The sequence below is a fragment of the Schistocerca gregaria genome, chromosome 7 (assembly GCF_023897955.1).
Source record: "Schistocerca gregaria isolate iqSchGreg1 chromosome 7, iqSchGreg1.2, whole genome shotgun sequence".
In the NCBI taxonomy this organism is placed as follows: Eukaryota; Metazoa; Arthropoda; class Insecta; order Orthoptera; family Acrididae; genus Schistocerca; species Schistocerca gregaria.
Genome location: NC_064926.1, coordinates 430,194,308 through 430,212,210, shown reverse-complemented (window position 1 = coordinate 430,212,210; position 17,903 = coordinate 430,194,308). Strand labels below are relative to the sequence as shown.

General features: G+C 42.1%; 1 protein-coding gene across 1 annotated transcript in view; it reads left to right on the top strand.

The window, feature by feature from the left end:
- The window catches only part of LOC126281483 (zwei Ig domain protein zig-8-like), a 1,171,655-nt gene that overhangs the window by 527,906 nt on the left and 625,846 nt on the right, over positions 1-17,903 (top strand). The window lies entirely within an intron of this gene.

Genomic DNA, 17,903 nt, shown 5'->3' with positions numbered 1-17,903 from the left:
TTACTCAAGTCTGTGAAAATGCTTTAAGTAATGATTATTTCATATTACGGGAATAACTACGAAACTGTGAATTCTATTGTGATTATTCTTTGTTTTCGAAATAAATGTACTCTACCTACACTGTGGAGGTGAAAACGCCTGTTCGCTCGTGGATCAAGCTTTCATGAGTAACAAAATACTGTTACATCCGAATCGCTAACAACGACGAGGATGTTAATTAAAAAGTGTTAAAGCCATCAACGGTTAGATTAGCGCTGTACGTGTTGGTCGCGCAGTATTTGTTTTGCCTGTGGCGTTATCGTACCAGCATAGGCGCTTGCGCGTGACTGTTACAAATTACCTTTGTGTAAAACTGTATGTTGGTGTAACACTTAAACGCGTTTGGCAAGACATTTATTCAGTTCTTATTGTGGAAAGCTTCTGAAGCACTGTGGAAACCCAAAGTAAAAAAATAATAGATTAGAGTACATTCAGTTTTCGTCCAAAATAGATGAATACATCAAACGGCAACTGCTAATATTTACAGAATTAATGCACTGCCGGAATAAAGTATTGTTAAGCACTTTTAATAAATTTATCACACACAAAATAATTAATCTTGACAATTGTGACCTTGACTGCGCTGTCAAAACTGAAACCTTATACACATGTTTAATAAGTTTGTCTAATAGATGTAAGTGATCTTAGATCTTTATGCTTTATGTAGGTTGTTCTTATTTCTAGTCCTGATATTATGTATTGAGCTACTGGTTGGAAATAGAGATACAGTACTTGTAACAAATTTAATTAAGAAATAAATACAACGAGAAACCGTGATCAGAATACAAAGTTCCTTGAACTGGTTTCTGCATGTTGTTCTTGGATAGTGCTACTGTTGATTTGAGATCTTACTGAGCAACCACCAGAGATCCACAGATGGCTAATCGTTGGTAAGAGGTGCGTACTGGCTTTCCCAATGCCTTCAGCGCAAACAAGTTCGGCTTTGAAAGTAGTGTGTGTGTTTGCCTATGATCGTAGTGGGGTATGAAGAAGGTTGAGGCTAGACATTACATTTACTAACAGAAATATTCCCCAGTGATAAGAACTTGGAATTCGTATCATGACTCTGGATTGAGGGTGATTGGCCATATTTCGTTTCATACAGAATTACACATAGAGAAAATGTGTCAAGACATTGAGAGATATGAAGACTGTATCTATCTGAAACACAGCGTAGATAATGAGAGCGTCGAGAGTAAAAAGAATTCGTTCTGAGATTTTTCGAATAAGTTTTTTTTTGAAGAACTCCAGTATTTTATTTGTAACATACTGAAAGTTATTTTGCCGACAGCTGTCATATTCAAGTACACATTGAACCTCCCTATCAGGGGTAAACTGAATGCGGAGCGCAGGTTGTTACCTGTGTACTTGACATTCACGACTTAGAGTATTATTTAAGAAAGACAAGATGCTGGGTTCGAGTTCAGGACCGGAAAAGGTTTAAGTGTGCCATGAGATTTCACAACAGTACAAATTTCTCTGTAGAATGAAATACTCATCCAGGCCATAACAGGATTATTTTAAAAGATTACGTTAGTGGAAAAGTGATTTTTCTTTAAAAGCCACTCTCGTCTTTCGTGACATAAGCCCCAGATACATTAGAGTTAGCTTATCTCAAATACTGTATCAAATCAGTTTGCTAATCATAATTCCAAAACTTAGCAGTAATTACACCACATCATTATCACATAAATGTTATGTGGTGCAAATCGCAGTTCCAAAAACTGGAATATCAAATAATTTCGTTGGAATTGTAACAAAATCTCCAAAGAAATTAACGGCACGTACCCATGTTTCGTACCCATGTTTTACCATGAGCACCAGAGGAATCTAATATTGGTGAGAGTATATAACAATAGAAGCAATAAAATTAGCCTGCAGACGAGCCGTTTGTGAGATGACTGCGTATGTATAGTTACTAGACCACACTGACTTAAAGCGTCAATAATCATAAATGACAGTGACAGTGGATCATATTTTATTTCCTTATTTTCATTATAGACCCTACAATACGAGTGATAACACATTGATTACCGTAATATTTCTATGGTGCCAGATGTTGATCGTGTGCTTAAAATCTGGGCTCAAGTAAACATTGTTCCAAAAAATGGTTGAAATGGCTCTGAGCACCATGGGACTTAACTTCTGAGGTCCCCTAGAACTTAGAACTAATTAAACCTATCTAACCTAAGGACATCACACACATCCATGCCCGAGGCAGGATTCTAATCTAAGGCTGTTGCGGTGGCGCACTTCCAGACTGTAGCGTCTAGAAATGTTCGGCCACCCCGACCGGCGTAAACATTGTTATCAAGCATCTTTGGTTGGCGGTATAGCTTTCTCTGTTGAAATATTACCAGAGTCAATGAAACAAGGAACCATCCTCAGGAATGTAGAAGTCAACGATTGGGAACAATTTCTTCAACGATCACAAACCAGGAACAGTCATAATAGAATCACAAAACATTTGTGGCATTACCTGTACTCTCTAAGAAAGACATTACTTACAGATCATGCGTCCAGAAGTGATCATTTGTATCGAATTCACTGTTACCTACAGGGTGTTTAAAAAAGGACTGGTATATTTGAAACGGCAATACAAACTAAACGAGCAGCGATAGAAATACACCGTTTGTGGCAATATGCTTGGGGCAACAGTACATTTTCAGGCAGACAAACTTTCGAAATTACAGTAGTTACAATTGTCAACAACAGATGGCGCTGCGGTCTGGGAAACTCTATAGTACGATATTTTCCACATATCCACCATGCGTAGCAATAATACGGCGTAGTCTCTGAATGAAATTACTCGAAACCTTTGACAACGTGTCTGGCGGAATGGCTTCACATGCAGATGAGATGTACTGCTTCAGCTGTTCAATTCTTTCTGGATTCTGGCGGTACACCTGGTCTTTCAAGTGTCCCCACAGAAAGAAGTCACAGGGGTTCATGTCTGGCGAATAGGGAGGCCAATCCATGCCGCCTCCTGTATGTTTCGGATAGCCTAAAGCAATCACACGATCATCGAAATATTCATTCAGGAAATTAAAGACGTCGGCAGTGCGATGTGGCTGGGGACAATGTTGCATAAACCACGAGGTGTTCGCAGTGTCGTCTAAGGCAGTTTGTACCGCCACAAATTCACGAAGAGTGGCCAGATAGCGTGATGCAGTAATCGTTTCGGATCTGAAACATGGGCCAATGATTCCTTTGGAAGAAATGGCGGCCCAGACCAGTACTTTTTGAGGATGCAGGGACGATGGAACTGCAACATGGGACTTTTCGGTTCCCCATATGCACCAGTTCTGTTTATTGACGAAGCCGTCTAGGTAAAAATAAGCTTCGTCAGTAAACCAAATGCTGCCCACATGCATATCGCCGTCATCAATCCTGTGCATTATATCGTTGGCGAATGTCTCTCGTGCAGCAATGGTGGCGGCGCTGAGGGGTTACCGCGTTTGAATTTTGTATGGATAGAGGTGTAAACTCTCGCGCATGAGACGATACGTGGACGATGGCGTTATTTGGACCGCAGCTGCAACCCAGCGAACGGAAACCCGAGGCCGCTGTTGGATCACCTGCTGCACTAGCTGCGCGTTGCCCTCTGTTGTTGCCTTACGCGGTCGCCCTACCTTTCCAGCACGTTCGTCCGTCACGTTCCCAGTCCGTTGAAATTTTTCAAACAGATCCTTTATTGTATCGCTTTTCGGTCCTTTGGTTACATTAAACCTCCGTTGAAAACTTCGTCTTGTTGTAACAACACTGTGTTCTAGGCGGTGGAATTCCAACACCAGAAAAATCCTCTGTTCTAAGTAATAAACCATGCTGTCCACAGCACACTTGCACGTTGTGAACAGCACACTCTTACAGCAGAAAGACGACGTACAGAATGGCGCTCCCACAGACTGCGTTGTCTTCTATATCTTTCACATCACTTACAGCGCCATCTAATGTTGAAAATTGTGACTACTGTAACTTCGAAAGTGTGTCCACCTGAAAATGTACTGTTGTCCCAAGCTTATTGCAACAAACGATGTATTTCTATCGCTGCTCGTTTAGTTTTTACTGCCGTTTCAAATATACCGGTCATTTTTGATAAACCCTGTAACTTTAGTATAAGAACTACAAAATGTGGGGAAGCAACAAAGTTACGAGTGAGGCAAAATCTTTTGAGGGTGAACCATACTGTCACAGTGAGGTGACCTACCCTCCCGTGTAACGGAAACAAATTAACACGAGTATATCGATACTCATGCTAAGTAGGTGTCTCAAACTTCGTACTTTATCATGCAATAGATCGTGTGACTACAGCTGTATGAGTGACGCCATGAGCAGTATTTACATGTCTTATTTCAAATACAATATATTTTAGTGTTACATTTCAACGTTTTCAGGCCCCTCTATGGCACAAGGTGATCATGGAGATATCGGCTAATCATCTATCCACATCTCGCAAGTTGTTAAAAAACAGAAGTCCGATATGCCGAATCTTCATTCCTGAGGATTTGAACGGTGCCAGACTATTATAAAGGCCAAGGAGGTACAGACAAATAGACAAATGGTCAACAGTTATCGAAAAGTTCTTCACCGATGTGCTTCAAATTTATATATTTAAAAATTTGAAGCACGTCAGTGAAGAACTTTTATATATATATAATTGTACATAAAATCTATACTACAGTATAGAGACAAGTCGTTGTTCAACCTCGAAAAGTGACTGGTTTACTTCAAATTTTCCCATTATACGATCACCTTTTATCCTTTTATGAGAGAATCATTACATCCCACAGAGTCATTATGTCTAAAATACACAAGAATTTGAAATTGTTATTGACAGAGTGGTCACGGTGCTCTTTAATGAATAAAAATGTCTACGATTGATTAGAAGTTTTGCTGCTAATACTGAGCCACTATCCACCTTCGGTTTCTGGCAAGAAAAAGACGGCCGCGCTTGCAGCAGACAGGGGAGGACGGTCGAGGGGTTGCGACAGCAGGGGTGGCGTCAGTTTACGATTAAAGCGGCGACGACGTCGCGGTCTGGTGAGCAGCGCCCGCACACTCAGACAGCGACCCGGGCGCGCCGAGTAATTGCCGGAAAAGTGCTGCTCCGGCTGCGGGTGGGGGTGAGGGTGAGTCTCTGTCCCTGCCACCCCCGCGAAACAACCTTACCGTTCACGCAGCGTCAGGTTTCCGCTGCAGCAGTGGGGTGCATAATAATATTCGGCTCATATCCGGCGCAAATCCACAGCAACTTGACGATTTACATAACAAGTGTTTCCTCGGTTGTTCCTTCCGTCTGCCCCTAGAATTTCGGCATGAGACAACGTTATTCTTCCTGAAATCTTGCCTCATATCACCGTGCATGGTGTATTTCAAGAGCTACAATTTCAAGAATAGATATTACTTAATTCCATATGTTTAATGTTCTTTTAACACCGGCGGATAAGTGTTGTAATTATCAGAATACTCAAATAAAAAGTCTTCTCAGGGTACCTCAAAACAGGGTGAATATTCTACCTCTTCATGTACACTCCGCAAGTCATCTTATTGTGCAGCGTGAAGGGCACTCCTGGTACCACTATCTCTCCCTCCCTTTCCTGTTCAACACACGAAATTCACTTGGGAAGAATGATCGCCGAGGCTGCTTCGTGTGGCACCTAATTGCTATGTTTTTCTCGTCATTGAGCTCAAGAAATTTCAACAAAAATTCTCTCTGTGATGCATAGCGCCTTTTTTGTAGCGTCTGACACTTTAATTAGTCAAGAATATCAGTATCAGACTAGCGCCTCGTAAAAAATGCCACTCGACGTTGTATTCATCGACACCAGCCCGTTCGTGAATCGCATCATGTAGCCTGCAACGTGATTTTTAACATAAATTCCGAATAGCAACGGTCATATCTCTCTCCCTTGGGGTACTCCTGAAATTATTTTCATATGTACTGATATTGTTCCTTTAATAACGGTGTGTGTTGGGCTCTGTTTGCAAGGGCGTCCTGCATCAAATCACAAATTGATCCGATACTCGATAATATTGTATTTTCTTCAACAAACGGCTATGTGATGCTGTATAGATTCAAGTACTCATGCTCGAAATATTTTCATTATGTGTGCTTTAGCAATCATACCTCCTCGTTTGTTCAGGTAAACTTGATGCAGCATCCCATTTGACGATGCCTTAAGACTGCAACTTTTAAAAATACACGTTGCATTAACAAATACTACTAAATTTAACTAAACCCATAGGTCCTGGCGCATCAATCAGTTCAGACCGACAGGTACGTCATCCTCAACCAATGGCGACATTAGATGTAGCACAGAAGTGTTTGGATTCAGCACACCGCTGCCTTACCCGTCGTCAGTCAGTTTCCGTGGCCAGCAACCACTATTACTTGATCAAGTAGCTTCTCAATCGGTTTTGTGAGTGTCAGTGCACCCCAACCCCCCCCCCCCCCCCACATAAAAAGGCACTCAGGTGCAGAGGCGCCGTCTTACAGATAAATATTGTCCTATTAATTACAGTGCCCAATCTTATCCTAGTGTCCAGCGTTGGCTGGGTATTTATTTATTCCAGTCCCTTATTAGTCCATTTCCTCCTTCATCTTCTCTTCCTCCCACTCTCTCCATCCATCTCCGCCTCTCTTTGTCCATCTCCTTTTTCCTTTCTCTGTCCATCTGCCCCTCCCCTCTCTTCCCATCTTTTCCTTCCCCTATGTGCATCTGCTCCTTTTCCCTCTGCCCATCTGCTCCTTCCCCCTCTGTCCATTCTCCCCTCCGCCCTTTCACCAATCCTCCTCTTTCCTCTCTCTGTCTAGCTCCTCCTCTTTCCTTTATCTGTCCTTCTGTTTCTCTGTCAATCTCCTTCTCTTACCTTTCCACTCCTCTGCCAACCTAGTCCACATCCCTCTTCGCCTCTTCCTCCCCCCATCTCCACCCATCATCTCCTCTTCCGCTGCCCATATTCTGCTCTTGCCTCTGTCCATCTGCTCCTTTCTCCACTGTCCACATCTTCCTCCTCCGCTATCTCCTCCTCCTCCTCTCTCAGCCTGTTTCCCTCCTCCTAACACGTCTCTCTGTCCATCTCCCAGTTCTCTCCATCCATCTCCTCCTTCCACTCTACCAGTCCACCTCTCCATCTTCCCTCTCTCTTCTGTTTCTCTGTCCATTTCCTTATAACTCCTCTGTCCATATCCTCCTCGGAACTTTTCTGTTAATATCCCATACCACTCTCTCTATTCACCCCATCGTCACCCACATCTACAGACATCTCCTGCTCCACTTTGCAAGTGGCTTAGTTGATGAAGGCACATGAAACATATATTTAATATATTTCATATTTTATTTGTACACATAGTTCACCTGTGTTTCTAGCGAATTTCGCCCTGGAGTTCCGTACTCAGGCAACTCAATGTTTGTGACGTCGTATCTGCTGAACTATGTGTTGTGCAATGATATATTTCTGCAAAAAAGGTTCACTGGTATATGTGAATAGTGCCTGCAAATTTTGGCGAATACAGTTTGTAGTACTGAAGTAGTAAATTAAAACGTCATACCTGATGCGGCAGTTTTACTGCATGACCAGCGAAAAGACAATAAGCGATTATTTTCTTTCTGCTTCACTATCACTTCTGCCTCTTTGATAGATTCTCCTCGCTCCCCCGGCGTTTCTTTGCTGACAGTAAGTGATACGTGTGACAAGTTTAGTTGAAACAGGTCGAGTGGATTGGGAAGAGATGTGGGGCATATATACATTTTTGGAGGATGTGAGGGTAAAAGGCTATCGAAGACTTTCGAATATTTAATGTGGTAGCCGTTTTTTAATTTCGCTTCACTGCGCCACGCACCAACAGTATTTACTAACTATCCGTCGCGTGTGTCTAATTACAACTAAGCTAAATTTTGCAGTTCTCAGTGTAAGAAATTTCTCGTGGGCACACACGTTTCAATGTATTCCACACATTATACAAACGAAATAAAGCTCATTTCAATCAATACAGCACCAAAATCCGTGGGCACACACGTTTCAATGTATTCCACACATTATACAAACGAAATAAAGCTCATTTCAATCAATACAGCACCAAAATCCGTTCGCGGTGGAATATACATCGTTGAAGGCAAAATACAAAGGGCATATCTGTCACGGAACTCTTTATATTTCTTCTGCGTCATAAAAAGTCATAGGTTTTGGAAACACAGTCATTTATAGACTCACGTTTGCACTACTATTGTTGCTACTTGACTCTTCACGATTCTCAAATTAAGGGAATTATATGGAAGTCAACATCCGTTTCCATGTAGCATCGGACGTAGTCACGAAAATGAAGCAACTGTTGCGCCATTTCATGCAAAAGTTCAGTATGCATAGAGATACGTTATCGAGAAAGCCACTTTGCTAGAGTAGGGAATAGAAATGGGCCCTAAGATGCAAATCATGCCAAACATGAGATTTGTTCCTCAATGTGATGTTTAATTGCAATAAAACTAAAGGTGTTTACCTTCATTTATAAATTCGTGTGTTATACGGGTGTATTGTGATTAGTAAAGGTTTCGCATTAGAATGGTGACGTTTTTATTTTAATATTGGAAGGATGAATGACTTTAACGATGACAGTAACGACTGTATGATGTACTGCTCATCTATTCTCATGCATTTGAGCTCGTAATCATCCATCAGAGTGCAACAGTACACAGTGAGGCGTTCGGTCATCTACACCATTCGCGGTTCGCTTGCAGCAAATGTGAAATACGGAGAAGCGATTTTTTGTAGCTGTTGAGTTCTATACATTTTGTTTTGTCACACCAATTTTTTGATTTTCGAAGAGATCAGCGAACAAGTTTTTGCACAAATAATTGAATTCACACCGAACAATGTTTTTAATATTTAAATCTAACACAATGTAATTTAAAGTTAAAATATTTTGTAAGATCATGTTGCATACTGTCTTACTATGCGCTTAACACATGTTGATAGTAGTTGGCTATTCTTACTGGTATAGTACAAACAATTTTTTAAGACCTTGGAGGAGAAAGGGGTAGTAATATGGCGTTATTGGCTGGGACAGATCTTAGGGCAGTTCAGCTGCCTCGTCTGCTACAGTTTACCTCTATAGAAGTCAGACGTGGCATATCTAAGGGGTAAGAGTACATTGTGGTGTCATCTATGATGATAGGGTGTCGAGACATTGCTTACTCCTATAGAAGCCACCGAGCTTAAGTCTCCAATCAGTGGAAGTACAGCCCTCAACTGCGCCATGTGATTTCACTCTTTAAGACACACTGGACAGGTCTGCAATCTACACCAGGGCAATGGTGCTAAGTTTGATGATCAGAAACTTTACACCTGCCACCCTCTCTCTCTCTCTCTCTCTCTCTCTCTCTCTCTCTCTCTCTCTCTCTCTCTATCTATCTATCTATCTATCTATCTATCTTGCTGTAAAACATTGATGGTGAAATTTTATTCCATAATCAGCAATCGAACTGGCAAAATCTTAGTCGAACGCCACCGTACAGCCGTCCATTAAAGACACCGGCTACGTGGATGGGTTCATATAAGAAAAAAAAATTAATGTACCTTAGTTAGCTGAAAGGAGGACTGAAATGTCTTGCCTACGAAAATTGATAAAAATAAACAAAAGTTAGCCGACCTATGTTTTGCACAAAACTTACCAACGATCCATTTCATCTGGGAAACTGACGAAGATTTTTAAGGCTAGTGTGTAGAATTATGAGACTGGCTATGTATCATCGGACTTTCAGAAGAATATCATCCACAGAACACTGTAGATATTAAAGGAATGTAAATCACGTAGGTATCAAGAGCATTTAAGTCCGATAACTATATTACAATTAGTTTATTAGTTCGGGAAAACAAGTTCTTGAGAAGGTAATATTTGGAGAGTGTACCTAGGGACGATCACAGTTTTTGGAAGGTACTTTCGTCGAGGGACTGATTTTAAAGTCAAAGGAAGAAATGCACACTGCAGAAAGCCAGAAGCAGTTCCCAAGAATTTTTACAATCGTATATATCGAAAAAGTGGTGATGGCCACCTCTTCCACAATTTCTCTGATAGTCACACGACGAGCCCACATCACCACAGAGTTCGCATTGGCAATGACTTTCTCATTCCGGAATGGTAATGGCCCACTATCCACCGATTGGAGCCGTCCTTTAACCAATTGTGCCACTCCTTAATCTGTGTGATTCCCATAGCATCGTCACCGAAAGGCATCTGAAGCTTCCGAATGGTTTCCACCTGGCTGTCGCACAGCTTCTGACAAAATCTGGTGCAGTAGCGATGCTCCAGTTGTTACGTCATTTCCATTGCAACGAAAAACTGACACAAATTACCTTACTCAACTGTTGCTTACCAAGAACTGACACTATCGACAGGAGCGAAAAAATTCAAAATGCCCTCGAAGATTCAAGGTCGGGTCACGCAAGTGAACTAGATTCAAGTCTATATGGTATACTTTTCTAACAGACCACGTATGGATTGAGATAAATCAAACAAATTAGAAATTCATTAGGAGTAGCAAACATTTTAGAGAGAAACTTAACATCTGAATTTTGTTAGTCCACGTGGCAGATTGAACAGGTTAGTTCTGCTAACTTGGGAACAAAATAACTGATAATCTGGTAAGTGGACGAGCACAGGAATGGAGTGAATTCCCTGCTAAAGCAATTCTTCCTAAGAGGTGACAGTGGTCTTATTGTTAGCAACAAATTTCAGAAAGTCTGTGACTAACGTTTGACGATGAGTTAGGGAAAACCTGGAAAAGAAAAGCTTCGAAGCGTTCCAGGTGCGATTTTACAGAAGCATGGAGAAAAATTACGTGGACTGGTAAAAAGTAATGGGATGTCCTTAGTAGAAATGGGCGAGATAAGGAGCTTGTGGAAAATATTAGCCTGCCGCTGTGGAAGAGCGGTTCTAGGCGCTTCAGTCAGGAACTGCACGACTACTGCCGTCGCAGGCGAGAATCGTTCCTTGGGCATGGATGTGTGTGATGTCTTTGGGTTAGTTAGGTTTAAGTAGTTCTAAGTTCTATGGGACTACTGACCTCAGATGTCAAGTCCCATAGTGCTCAGAACCATTTGAACCCTTTTTTGAAAATACTAATCATAGGAGACGGGATGACAAGACATGTATCAAGACAACGAGGATTTGTTGCCATGGTACTATAGAGAGTTGTAGAATGTAAAAACTGTAGGGGAAGAGAGAGATTTGAATCCATCCAACAGTGTGATGAAATTGGCACAGAATAGGAATATATGGAAGGGGGCATCAGATCAGTGAGATGACTTATCATCTCTTAAGGCCAACATACCAATGTAGAATCAAGGAATGATCTCTATTTTCTGACACATACGATAACTGATAGTCCTCTGCAACTGGGATGGCTGGTTTAATTCTTCCAATTCTAAGCAACTTCTGCAAACTACTTGTTACTTGTCCCTAACCTACCATAGTTACCTCCCCCCCACACCGGCATCACCCTATCCCCGCCCCCACAGAAGGAAACCTGAAATTTAATTTGGATCCCGAGACACGCGTTATTCCGGGCTAAGACTAGGTTCAAGGCACGGACAAATATATTGTGATCCGACCAGTTTCATTATCGCAGCTCTTAGCTTTCCAAGCACGCGCCTTATCACCATGCCCACATTTTAGTGGAACATTAGACCTGACTGCTACCAATAGACTCAACCCAGTTCTTTCAAGGCACTTTTATCTGCACCCACAATACATGGTGATGGGCTCACGTTGTGTCGGGTGGGTGTGACGTAGGTGGATGCTGTTGCCTTTACTGTGCCTGTGTTTACTGCAACAGCCATAACCACGCCTGTCGGTAGCACACTGGACTCGCATTCGCGAGGACGATGGTTCAAACCCGTGTCCAGCCATCTTCATTTTGGTTTTCCGTGATTTCCCTAAATTGCTCCAAGCAAATGCCGGGATAGTTCCTTTGAAATCGCACGGCCGACTCTCTTTCCCATCCTTCCCTAATCCTATGAGACCGATGGCCTCACTGTCTGGCTGGTCTCCTCCCCCAAAAACCCAACCCAACACCGGTCGGGGCCCGCAAGTAGTGGATAGACAGGTACCGCACGCAGTTACAGCCTCTGAGCCAGAGTGGCCCAAAAGTGTCCATACAATGTAGTTATTAACAATGTATTACTCACTATAAATTATTGGGACACACACTACGTCCCACACGAATGAAGGATGTAAATGTTTCAGGAATGATTGAAGTAGAGTGATGTATTTCGAACAGATTGTAGATAACCATAAAGATGCATCTCGAAATGACTAATAGAATAATGTATTACTCACTATAAATTATTGGCACACACACTACGTCCCACACGAATGAAGGATGTAAATGTTTCTGGAATGATTGAAGTAGAGTGATGTATTTCGAACAGATTGTAGATAACCTTAAAGATGCATCTCGAAATGACTAATAGCTCCAGATTCTGGAGTGTAAGATGACCGCAATTCGGAGAGAAATGGGGGTAAGTTATAGGGTAAGGCGGGTAATATACAATATGCACAAGAACCAAGACAGAACAATAAGACTGGGAGATCAATAACGAAGTACTCTGATTAAAACTGGTGTAAAGCAGGAATGTAATATTTCGACTCTACTGTTAAATCTGTACAAATAAGAAGCAAGGGCGGAAATAAAAGAACGGCTAAAGAGTTACCAATGAGAAGATTCGAATATGTCATTGCTGTCCACAGTGAAAGTGAAGATGAGTAGCAGGATCCATTGAATGGAATAAACAGTTTAATGAATACAGGATATGGATTGAGAGTGAATAGGAGAAAGATGAAAGTAGTGAGAGGCAGCAGAAATGAGATCAGGAAGAAACTTAATATCAAGATTGGTGATCATGAAGTAGATAATGTTAACGAATTATGCTACCGAGGCACGAAAATTACTCATGACGGATGGAACAAGAAGCGCATAAAAAGCAGGCTAGCAGTGATAAAAAAGAGCATTCTTGACCACGTGAAATCTGGCAATATCAAACGCAGGTCTTAATTTGGTGAGGAAATCACGGAGATCGTAGGTTGGGAGCACAGTGTCGTATGGCAGTGAAACAAGAACTGTGGAAAAACCGAAACCGAAGAGCACAAAAGCATATAAGATGGGGTGCCACAGCCGAATGGTAAGACGTAGGTTGACAGATAAGGTACGGAACGAGGAGACTCTTCCTAAAAGACAATTACCATTCCTTCAGAACTGACTATGCGAATGTAGACGAGATGTGGCTCAAATTCAAAGATATAGTAGCAATAGCAATTGAGATATTCATACCTCATAAATTGGTAAGAGATGGAACGGATCCCCCGTGGTACACAATAAAGGTCCGAACGCTGTTGCAGAGGCAACGGAAAAAGCATGCGAAGTTCAGAAGAACGCGAAATCCCGAAGATGGGCTAAAATTTACAGACGCGCGAAATTTGGCACGTACTTCGATGCGATATGCCTTTAATAGGTTCCACAACGAAACATTGTCTCGAAACTTGGTAGAAAATCCGAAGACATTCTGGTCGTATGTAAAGTACTCAAGCGGCAAGACGCAGCCAATACCTTCGCTGCGCAGTGCCGATGGTATTGTTATCGACGACTGTGCCGCTAAAGCGGAGTTATTGAACGCAGTTTTCCGAAATTCCTTCACCACGGAAGACGAATGGAATATTCCAGAATTTGAAACACGAACGTCTGCTAGCATGAGTTTCTTAGAAGTAGATACCTTAGGGGTTGCGAAGCAACTCAAATCGCTTGATACGGGCAAGTCTTCAGGTCCAGATTGTACACAGATTAGGTTCCTTTCAGATTACGCTGATACTATAGCTCCCTACTTAGCACTCATATACAACCGCTCGTTCACCGATGGATCTGTACCTACAGATTGGAAAATAGCGCAGGTCGCACTAGTGTTCAAGAAGGGTAGTAGGAGTAATCCATTTACCTACAGACCTGTATCATTGACGTCGGTTTGCAGTAGGGTTTTGGAGCATATACTGTATTCAAACATTATGAATCACCTCGAAGGGAACGATCTATTGACAGGTAATCAGCATGCCTTCAGAAAACATCGCTCTTGTGCAACGCAGCTAGCTCTTTATTCGCACGAAGTAATGGCCGCTATCACCAGGGGATCTCAAGTTGATTCCGTATTTCTAGATTTCCGGAAAGCTTTAGACACCGTTCCTCACAAGCGACTTCTAATCAAGCTGCGGAGCTATGGGGTATCGTCTCAGTTGTGCGAGTGGATTCGTGATTTCCTGTCAGGAAGGTCGCAGTTCGTAGTAATAGACGGCAAATCATCGAGTAAAACTGAAGTGATATCAGGTGTTCCCCAGGGAAGCGTCCTGGGACCTCTGCTGTTCCTGATGTATATAAATGACCTGGGTGACAATCTGAGCAGTTCTCTTAGATTGTTCGCAGATGATGCTGTAATTTACCGTCTAGTAAGGTCATCCGAAGACCAGTATCAGTTGCAAAGCGATTTAGAAAAGATTGCTGTATGGTGTGTCAGGTGGCAGTTGACGCTAAATAACGAAAAGTGTGAGATGATCCACATGAGTTCCAAAAGAAATCCGTTGGAATTCGATTACTCGATAAATAGTACAATTCTCAAGGCTGTCAATTCAACTAAGTACCTGGGTGTTAAAATTACGAACAACTTCAGTTGGAAGGACCACATAGATATTATTCTCGGGAAGGCGAGTCAAAGGTAACGTTTCATTGGCAGGACACTTATAAGATACAACAAGTCCACTAAAGAGACAGCTTACACTACACTCGTTCGTCCTCTGTTAGAATATTGCTGCGCGGTGTGGGATCCTTACCAGGTGGGATTGACGGAGGACATCGAAAGGGTGCAAAAAAGGGCAGCTCGTTTTGTATTATCACGTTATAGGGGAGAGAGTGTGGCAGATATGATACACGAGTTGGGATGGAAGTCATAAGAGCATAGACTTTTTCGTCGCGGCGAGACCATCTTACGAAATTTCCGTCACCAACTTTCTCTTCCGAATGCGAAAATATTTTGTTGAGCCCAACCTACATAGGTAGGAATGATCATCAAAATAAAATAAGAGAAATCAGAGCTCGAACAGAAAGGTTTAGGTGTTCGTTTTTCCCGCTCGCTGTTCGGGAGTGGAATAGTAGAGAGATAGTATGATTGTGGTTCAATGAACCCTCTGCCAAGCACTTAAATGTGAATTGCAGAGTAGTCATGTAGATGTAGATAACCGGTGAGGAAGTGAATATATGGGAAACACTGTCAAAGTGAAGTGACAGGATGGTAGGACATCCGTTAACATATCAAGGAATAATCTTCAAGGTACTAGAAGGAGCTGCAGAGGTTAAAAACCGTAGTAGAAGACAGAGGGTGGAATACATCCAGACTTAAATAGTTTTTGGTTCTAGCACTGGCAGTTTTAAGCATTGTAGATATTGTGCCACAGTGCACTTGAATAACGGTTACCACCTAGTGGCAAGTTGTACAAACTGCAGTTTCACGATAGAGGAAATTACTGCTCATAAATGTCCCTTTACCAATATTGGCAAGTCTCTTTTTATGATTGTACTTAGCGTCAGTTATAGTGAGTTTTATTTTCTTCAGAACTGATGCAGACGATGCGTCTGGAAACAACACAATCTGAATTCAGTGTATAATTTATGAGGCACAATTTTGCAACATGAGCTTCGAAAAGAGCTACTGAAACGCCCAAATTTTAATTAAACGGTCATCGCTCATTTTGTAGCACAGAAGACGACACTAGCTATCTATAAAATATGAATTGCGGTAATGTAAATGTGCATAAGTGATAAGCAGCAATTTCTTTGTTGTAAACCAACTAAATGAAGTGTTTAATAACGGGTGGCAACATATTTTTTTAACCGACGTCACATTTTTCAACACTGTAGCACAACGAACCATTCTAAAAATGAACCTTTTTAAGATAACTGTAACACATTGAGTTCCTAAAGCTACGTATTTTCGTGATAGCCAAGACGAATAAATACAGCATGTCTGCTTCGAAAACATATAAACCGGCTGCTGCTCGGTTTGCTTCCGTCAGTCAATCACAGCAGGAGATAGCTGACATCACAGAAATATCAATACGTGCAACGTATTAGCAGCTGAGTGTATCTACCACCTTCGGGGGTATATTAAAAGTGACGACAACGAAAATTTGTGTTGGACTGGGACCTTAGCCCAGATCTGTCGCTTTCCGTGAACGGTCACCGTAACTACTTCAGCTGTCCGTGCACGAATCCCGGGCCGGCCGCGGTGGTCTCGCGGTTCTAGGCGCGCAGTCCGGAACCGTGCAACTGCTACGGTCGCAGGTTCGAGTCCTGCCTCGGGCATGGATGTGTGTGATGTCCTTAGGTTAGTTAGGTTTAAGTAGTTCTAAGTTCTAGGGGACTGATGAACACAGCAGTTGAGTCTCATAGTGCTCAGAGCCATATTTGAACGAATCCCGGCGAAACTTCCTTATGACGTCGTTCCTGCGTCACGACCCGACCTGTAGACACACACACACACACAAACACACACACACACACACACACACACACACCTATGTTGTTAAAAAGAATGATCCAATGTTGCTTCGGACAAGCAGGCATGTCCGAAGAAACATGCACTTTAGGCGACTATGAAATGCATGCAATACGTCAGATACATGAAATGTATTCACAGTTGGGAATACGAACAACCATCCGCTGAATAAGGGAATGACAATAATGAAAATCTGCGCCGGACCAGGACTCCAAACTGGATTTCTCCATGTCCGATGCAACAGTGTGTCGTAACTCTTGATAACACAGGCGCTGCTAATTATTGTATATTCGCCAGTACTGCGCCTTCAACTCTCAATAAGTATGACCTTCCTGGAGGGAAATGTGCATAACGTACAAGTAGGGGTTGTGATACATGGGTGATGGCATATAAAAATCTTATCTGGCCGTGATTCGTGCACAGATAGCAGAAACGGTATAGTATATAGTTCGCATATAGTTGGAAATTCGGGTTCGGATCTCGGTACAGCACAAATTTTCACTGTCGTCATTATGATACACAGTCAAAGATGGTTGATATTCGCAAATGCGAATACTACACTTCTTGACTGCTGTAGTCATTGCAATGCCTTTTCATCTACCTCTACATCATACTCCGCAAGCCACATAATGGCGTGTTGTGGAGGGTACTTTCGGTATCAAGATCTGATTCCTCCAATCCTGCCACTCGCGAATAGTGCATGGGAAGAATCATTTTCTATAAGTCTCTGTACTGGTTCTAGTTTTTCGAACTTCCTCTTCGTGGTAATACGCGAGATGTATGTGGAGGGAAGTAATATGTTGTCCGACCCCTCCTCAGAAGTTATGTCCCAAAATTTCAATAGTAAATCTCTCCGTGATGCACAACGCCTCTCTTGTAACGTCTGCCAGCGGAGTTTGTTTAGCATTTCCGTAACGGTCTCGTGACGAAACGACCCACTCTTCCTTTGATCTTCGGATCTTCTCTATCTCTTCTATTAGCCCTACTTGATGTGGATCACAGATAGATGAACAGTATTCAAGAATCGGGCGAACAAGTACCTCACAAGCCACTTCTTTCGTGGTTGAGTTACATTTCGTTAAAATGCTTCCGATGAATCTGAATAGAGAGTCTGCTTTCCTCACTATCTGTTTTATGTGGTCATTCCACTTAAGGTGCTCTGGATAGTTACGCCTAGATATTTTAAGGCAGACGCTGTCTCCAGCTGTTTTTAATAAATAGTGTAGCCGTACAGTAGTGGATTTCTTTCCCTATGTATGCGCAATGTGTTACATTTA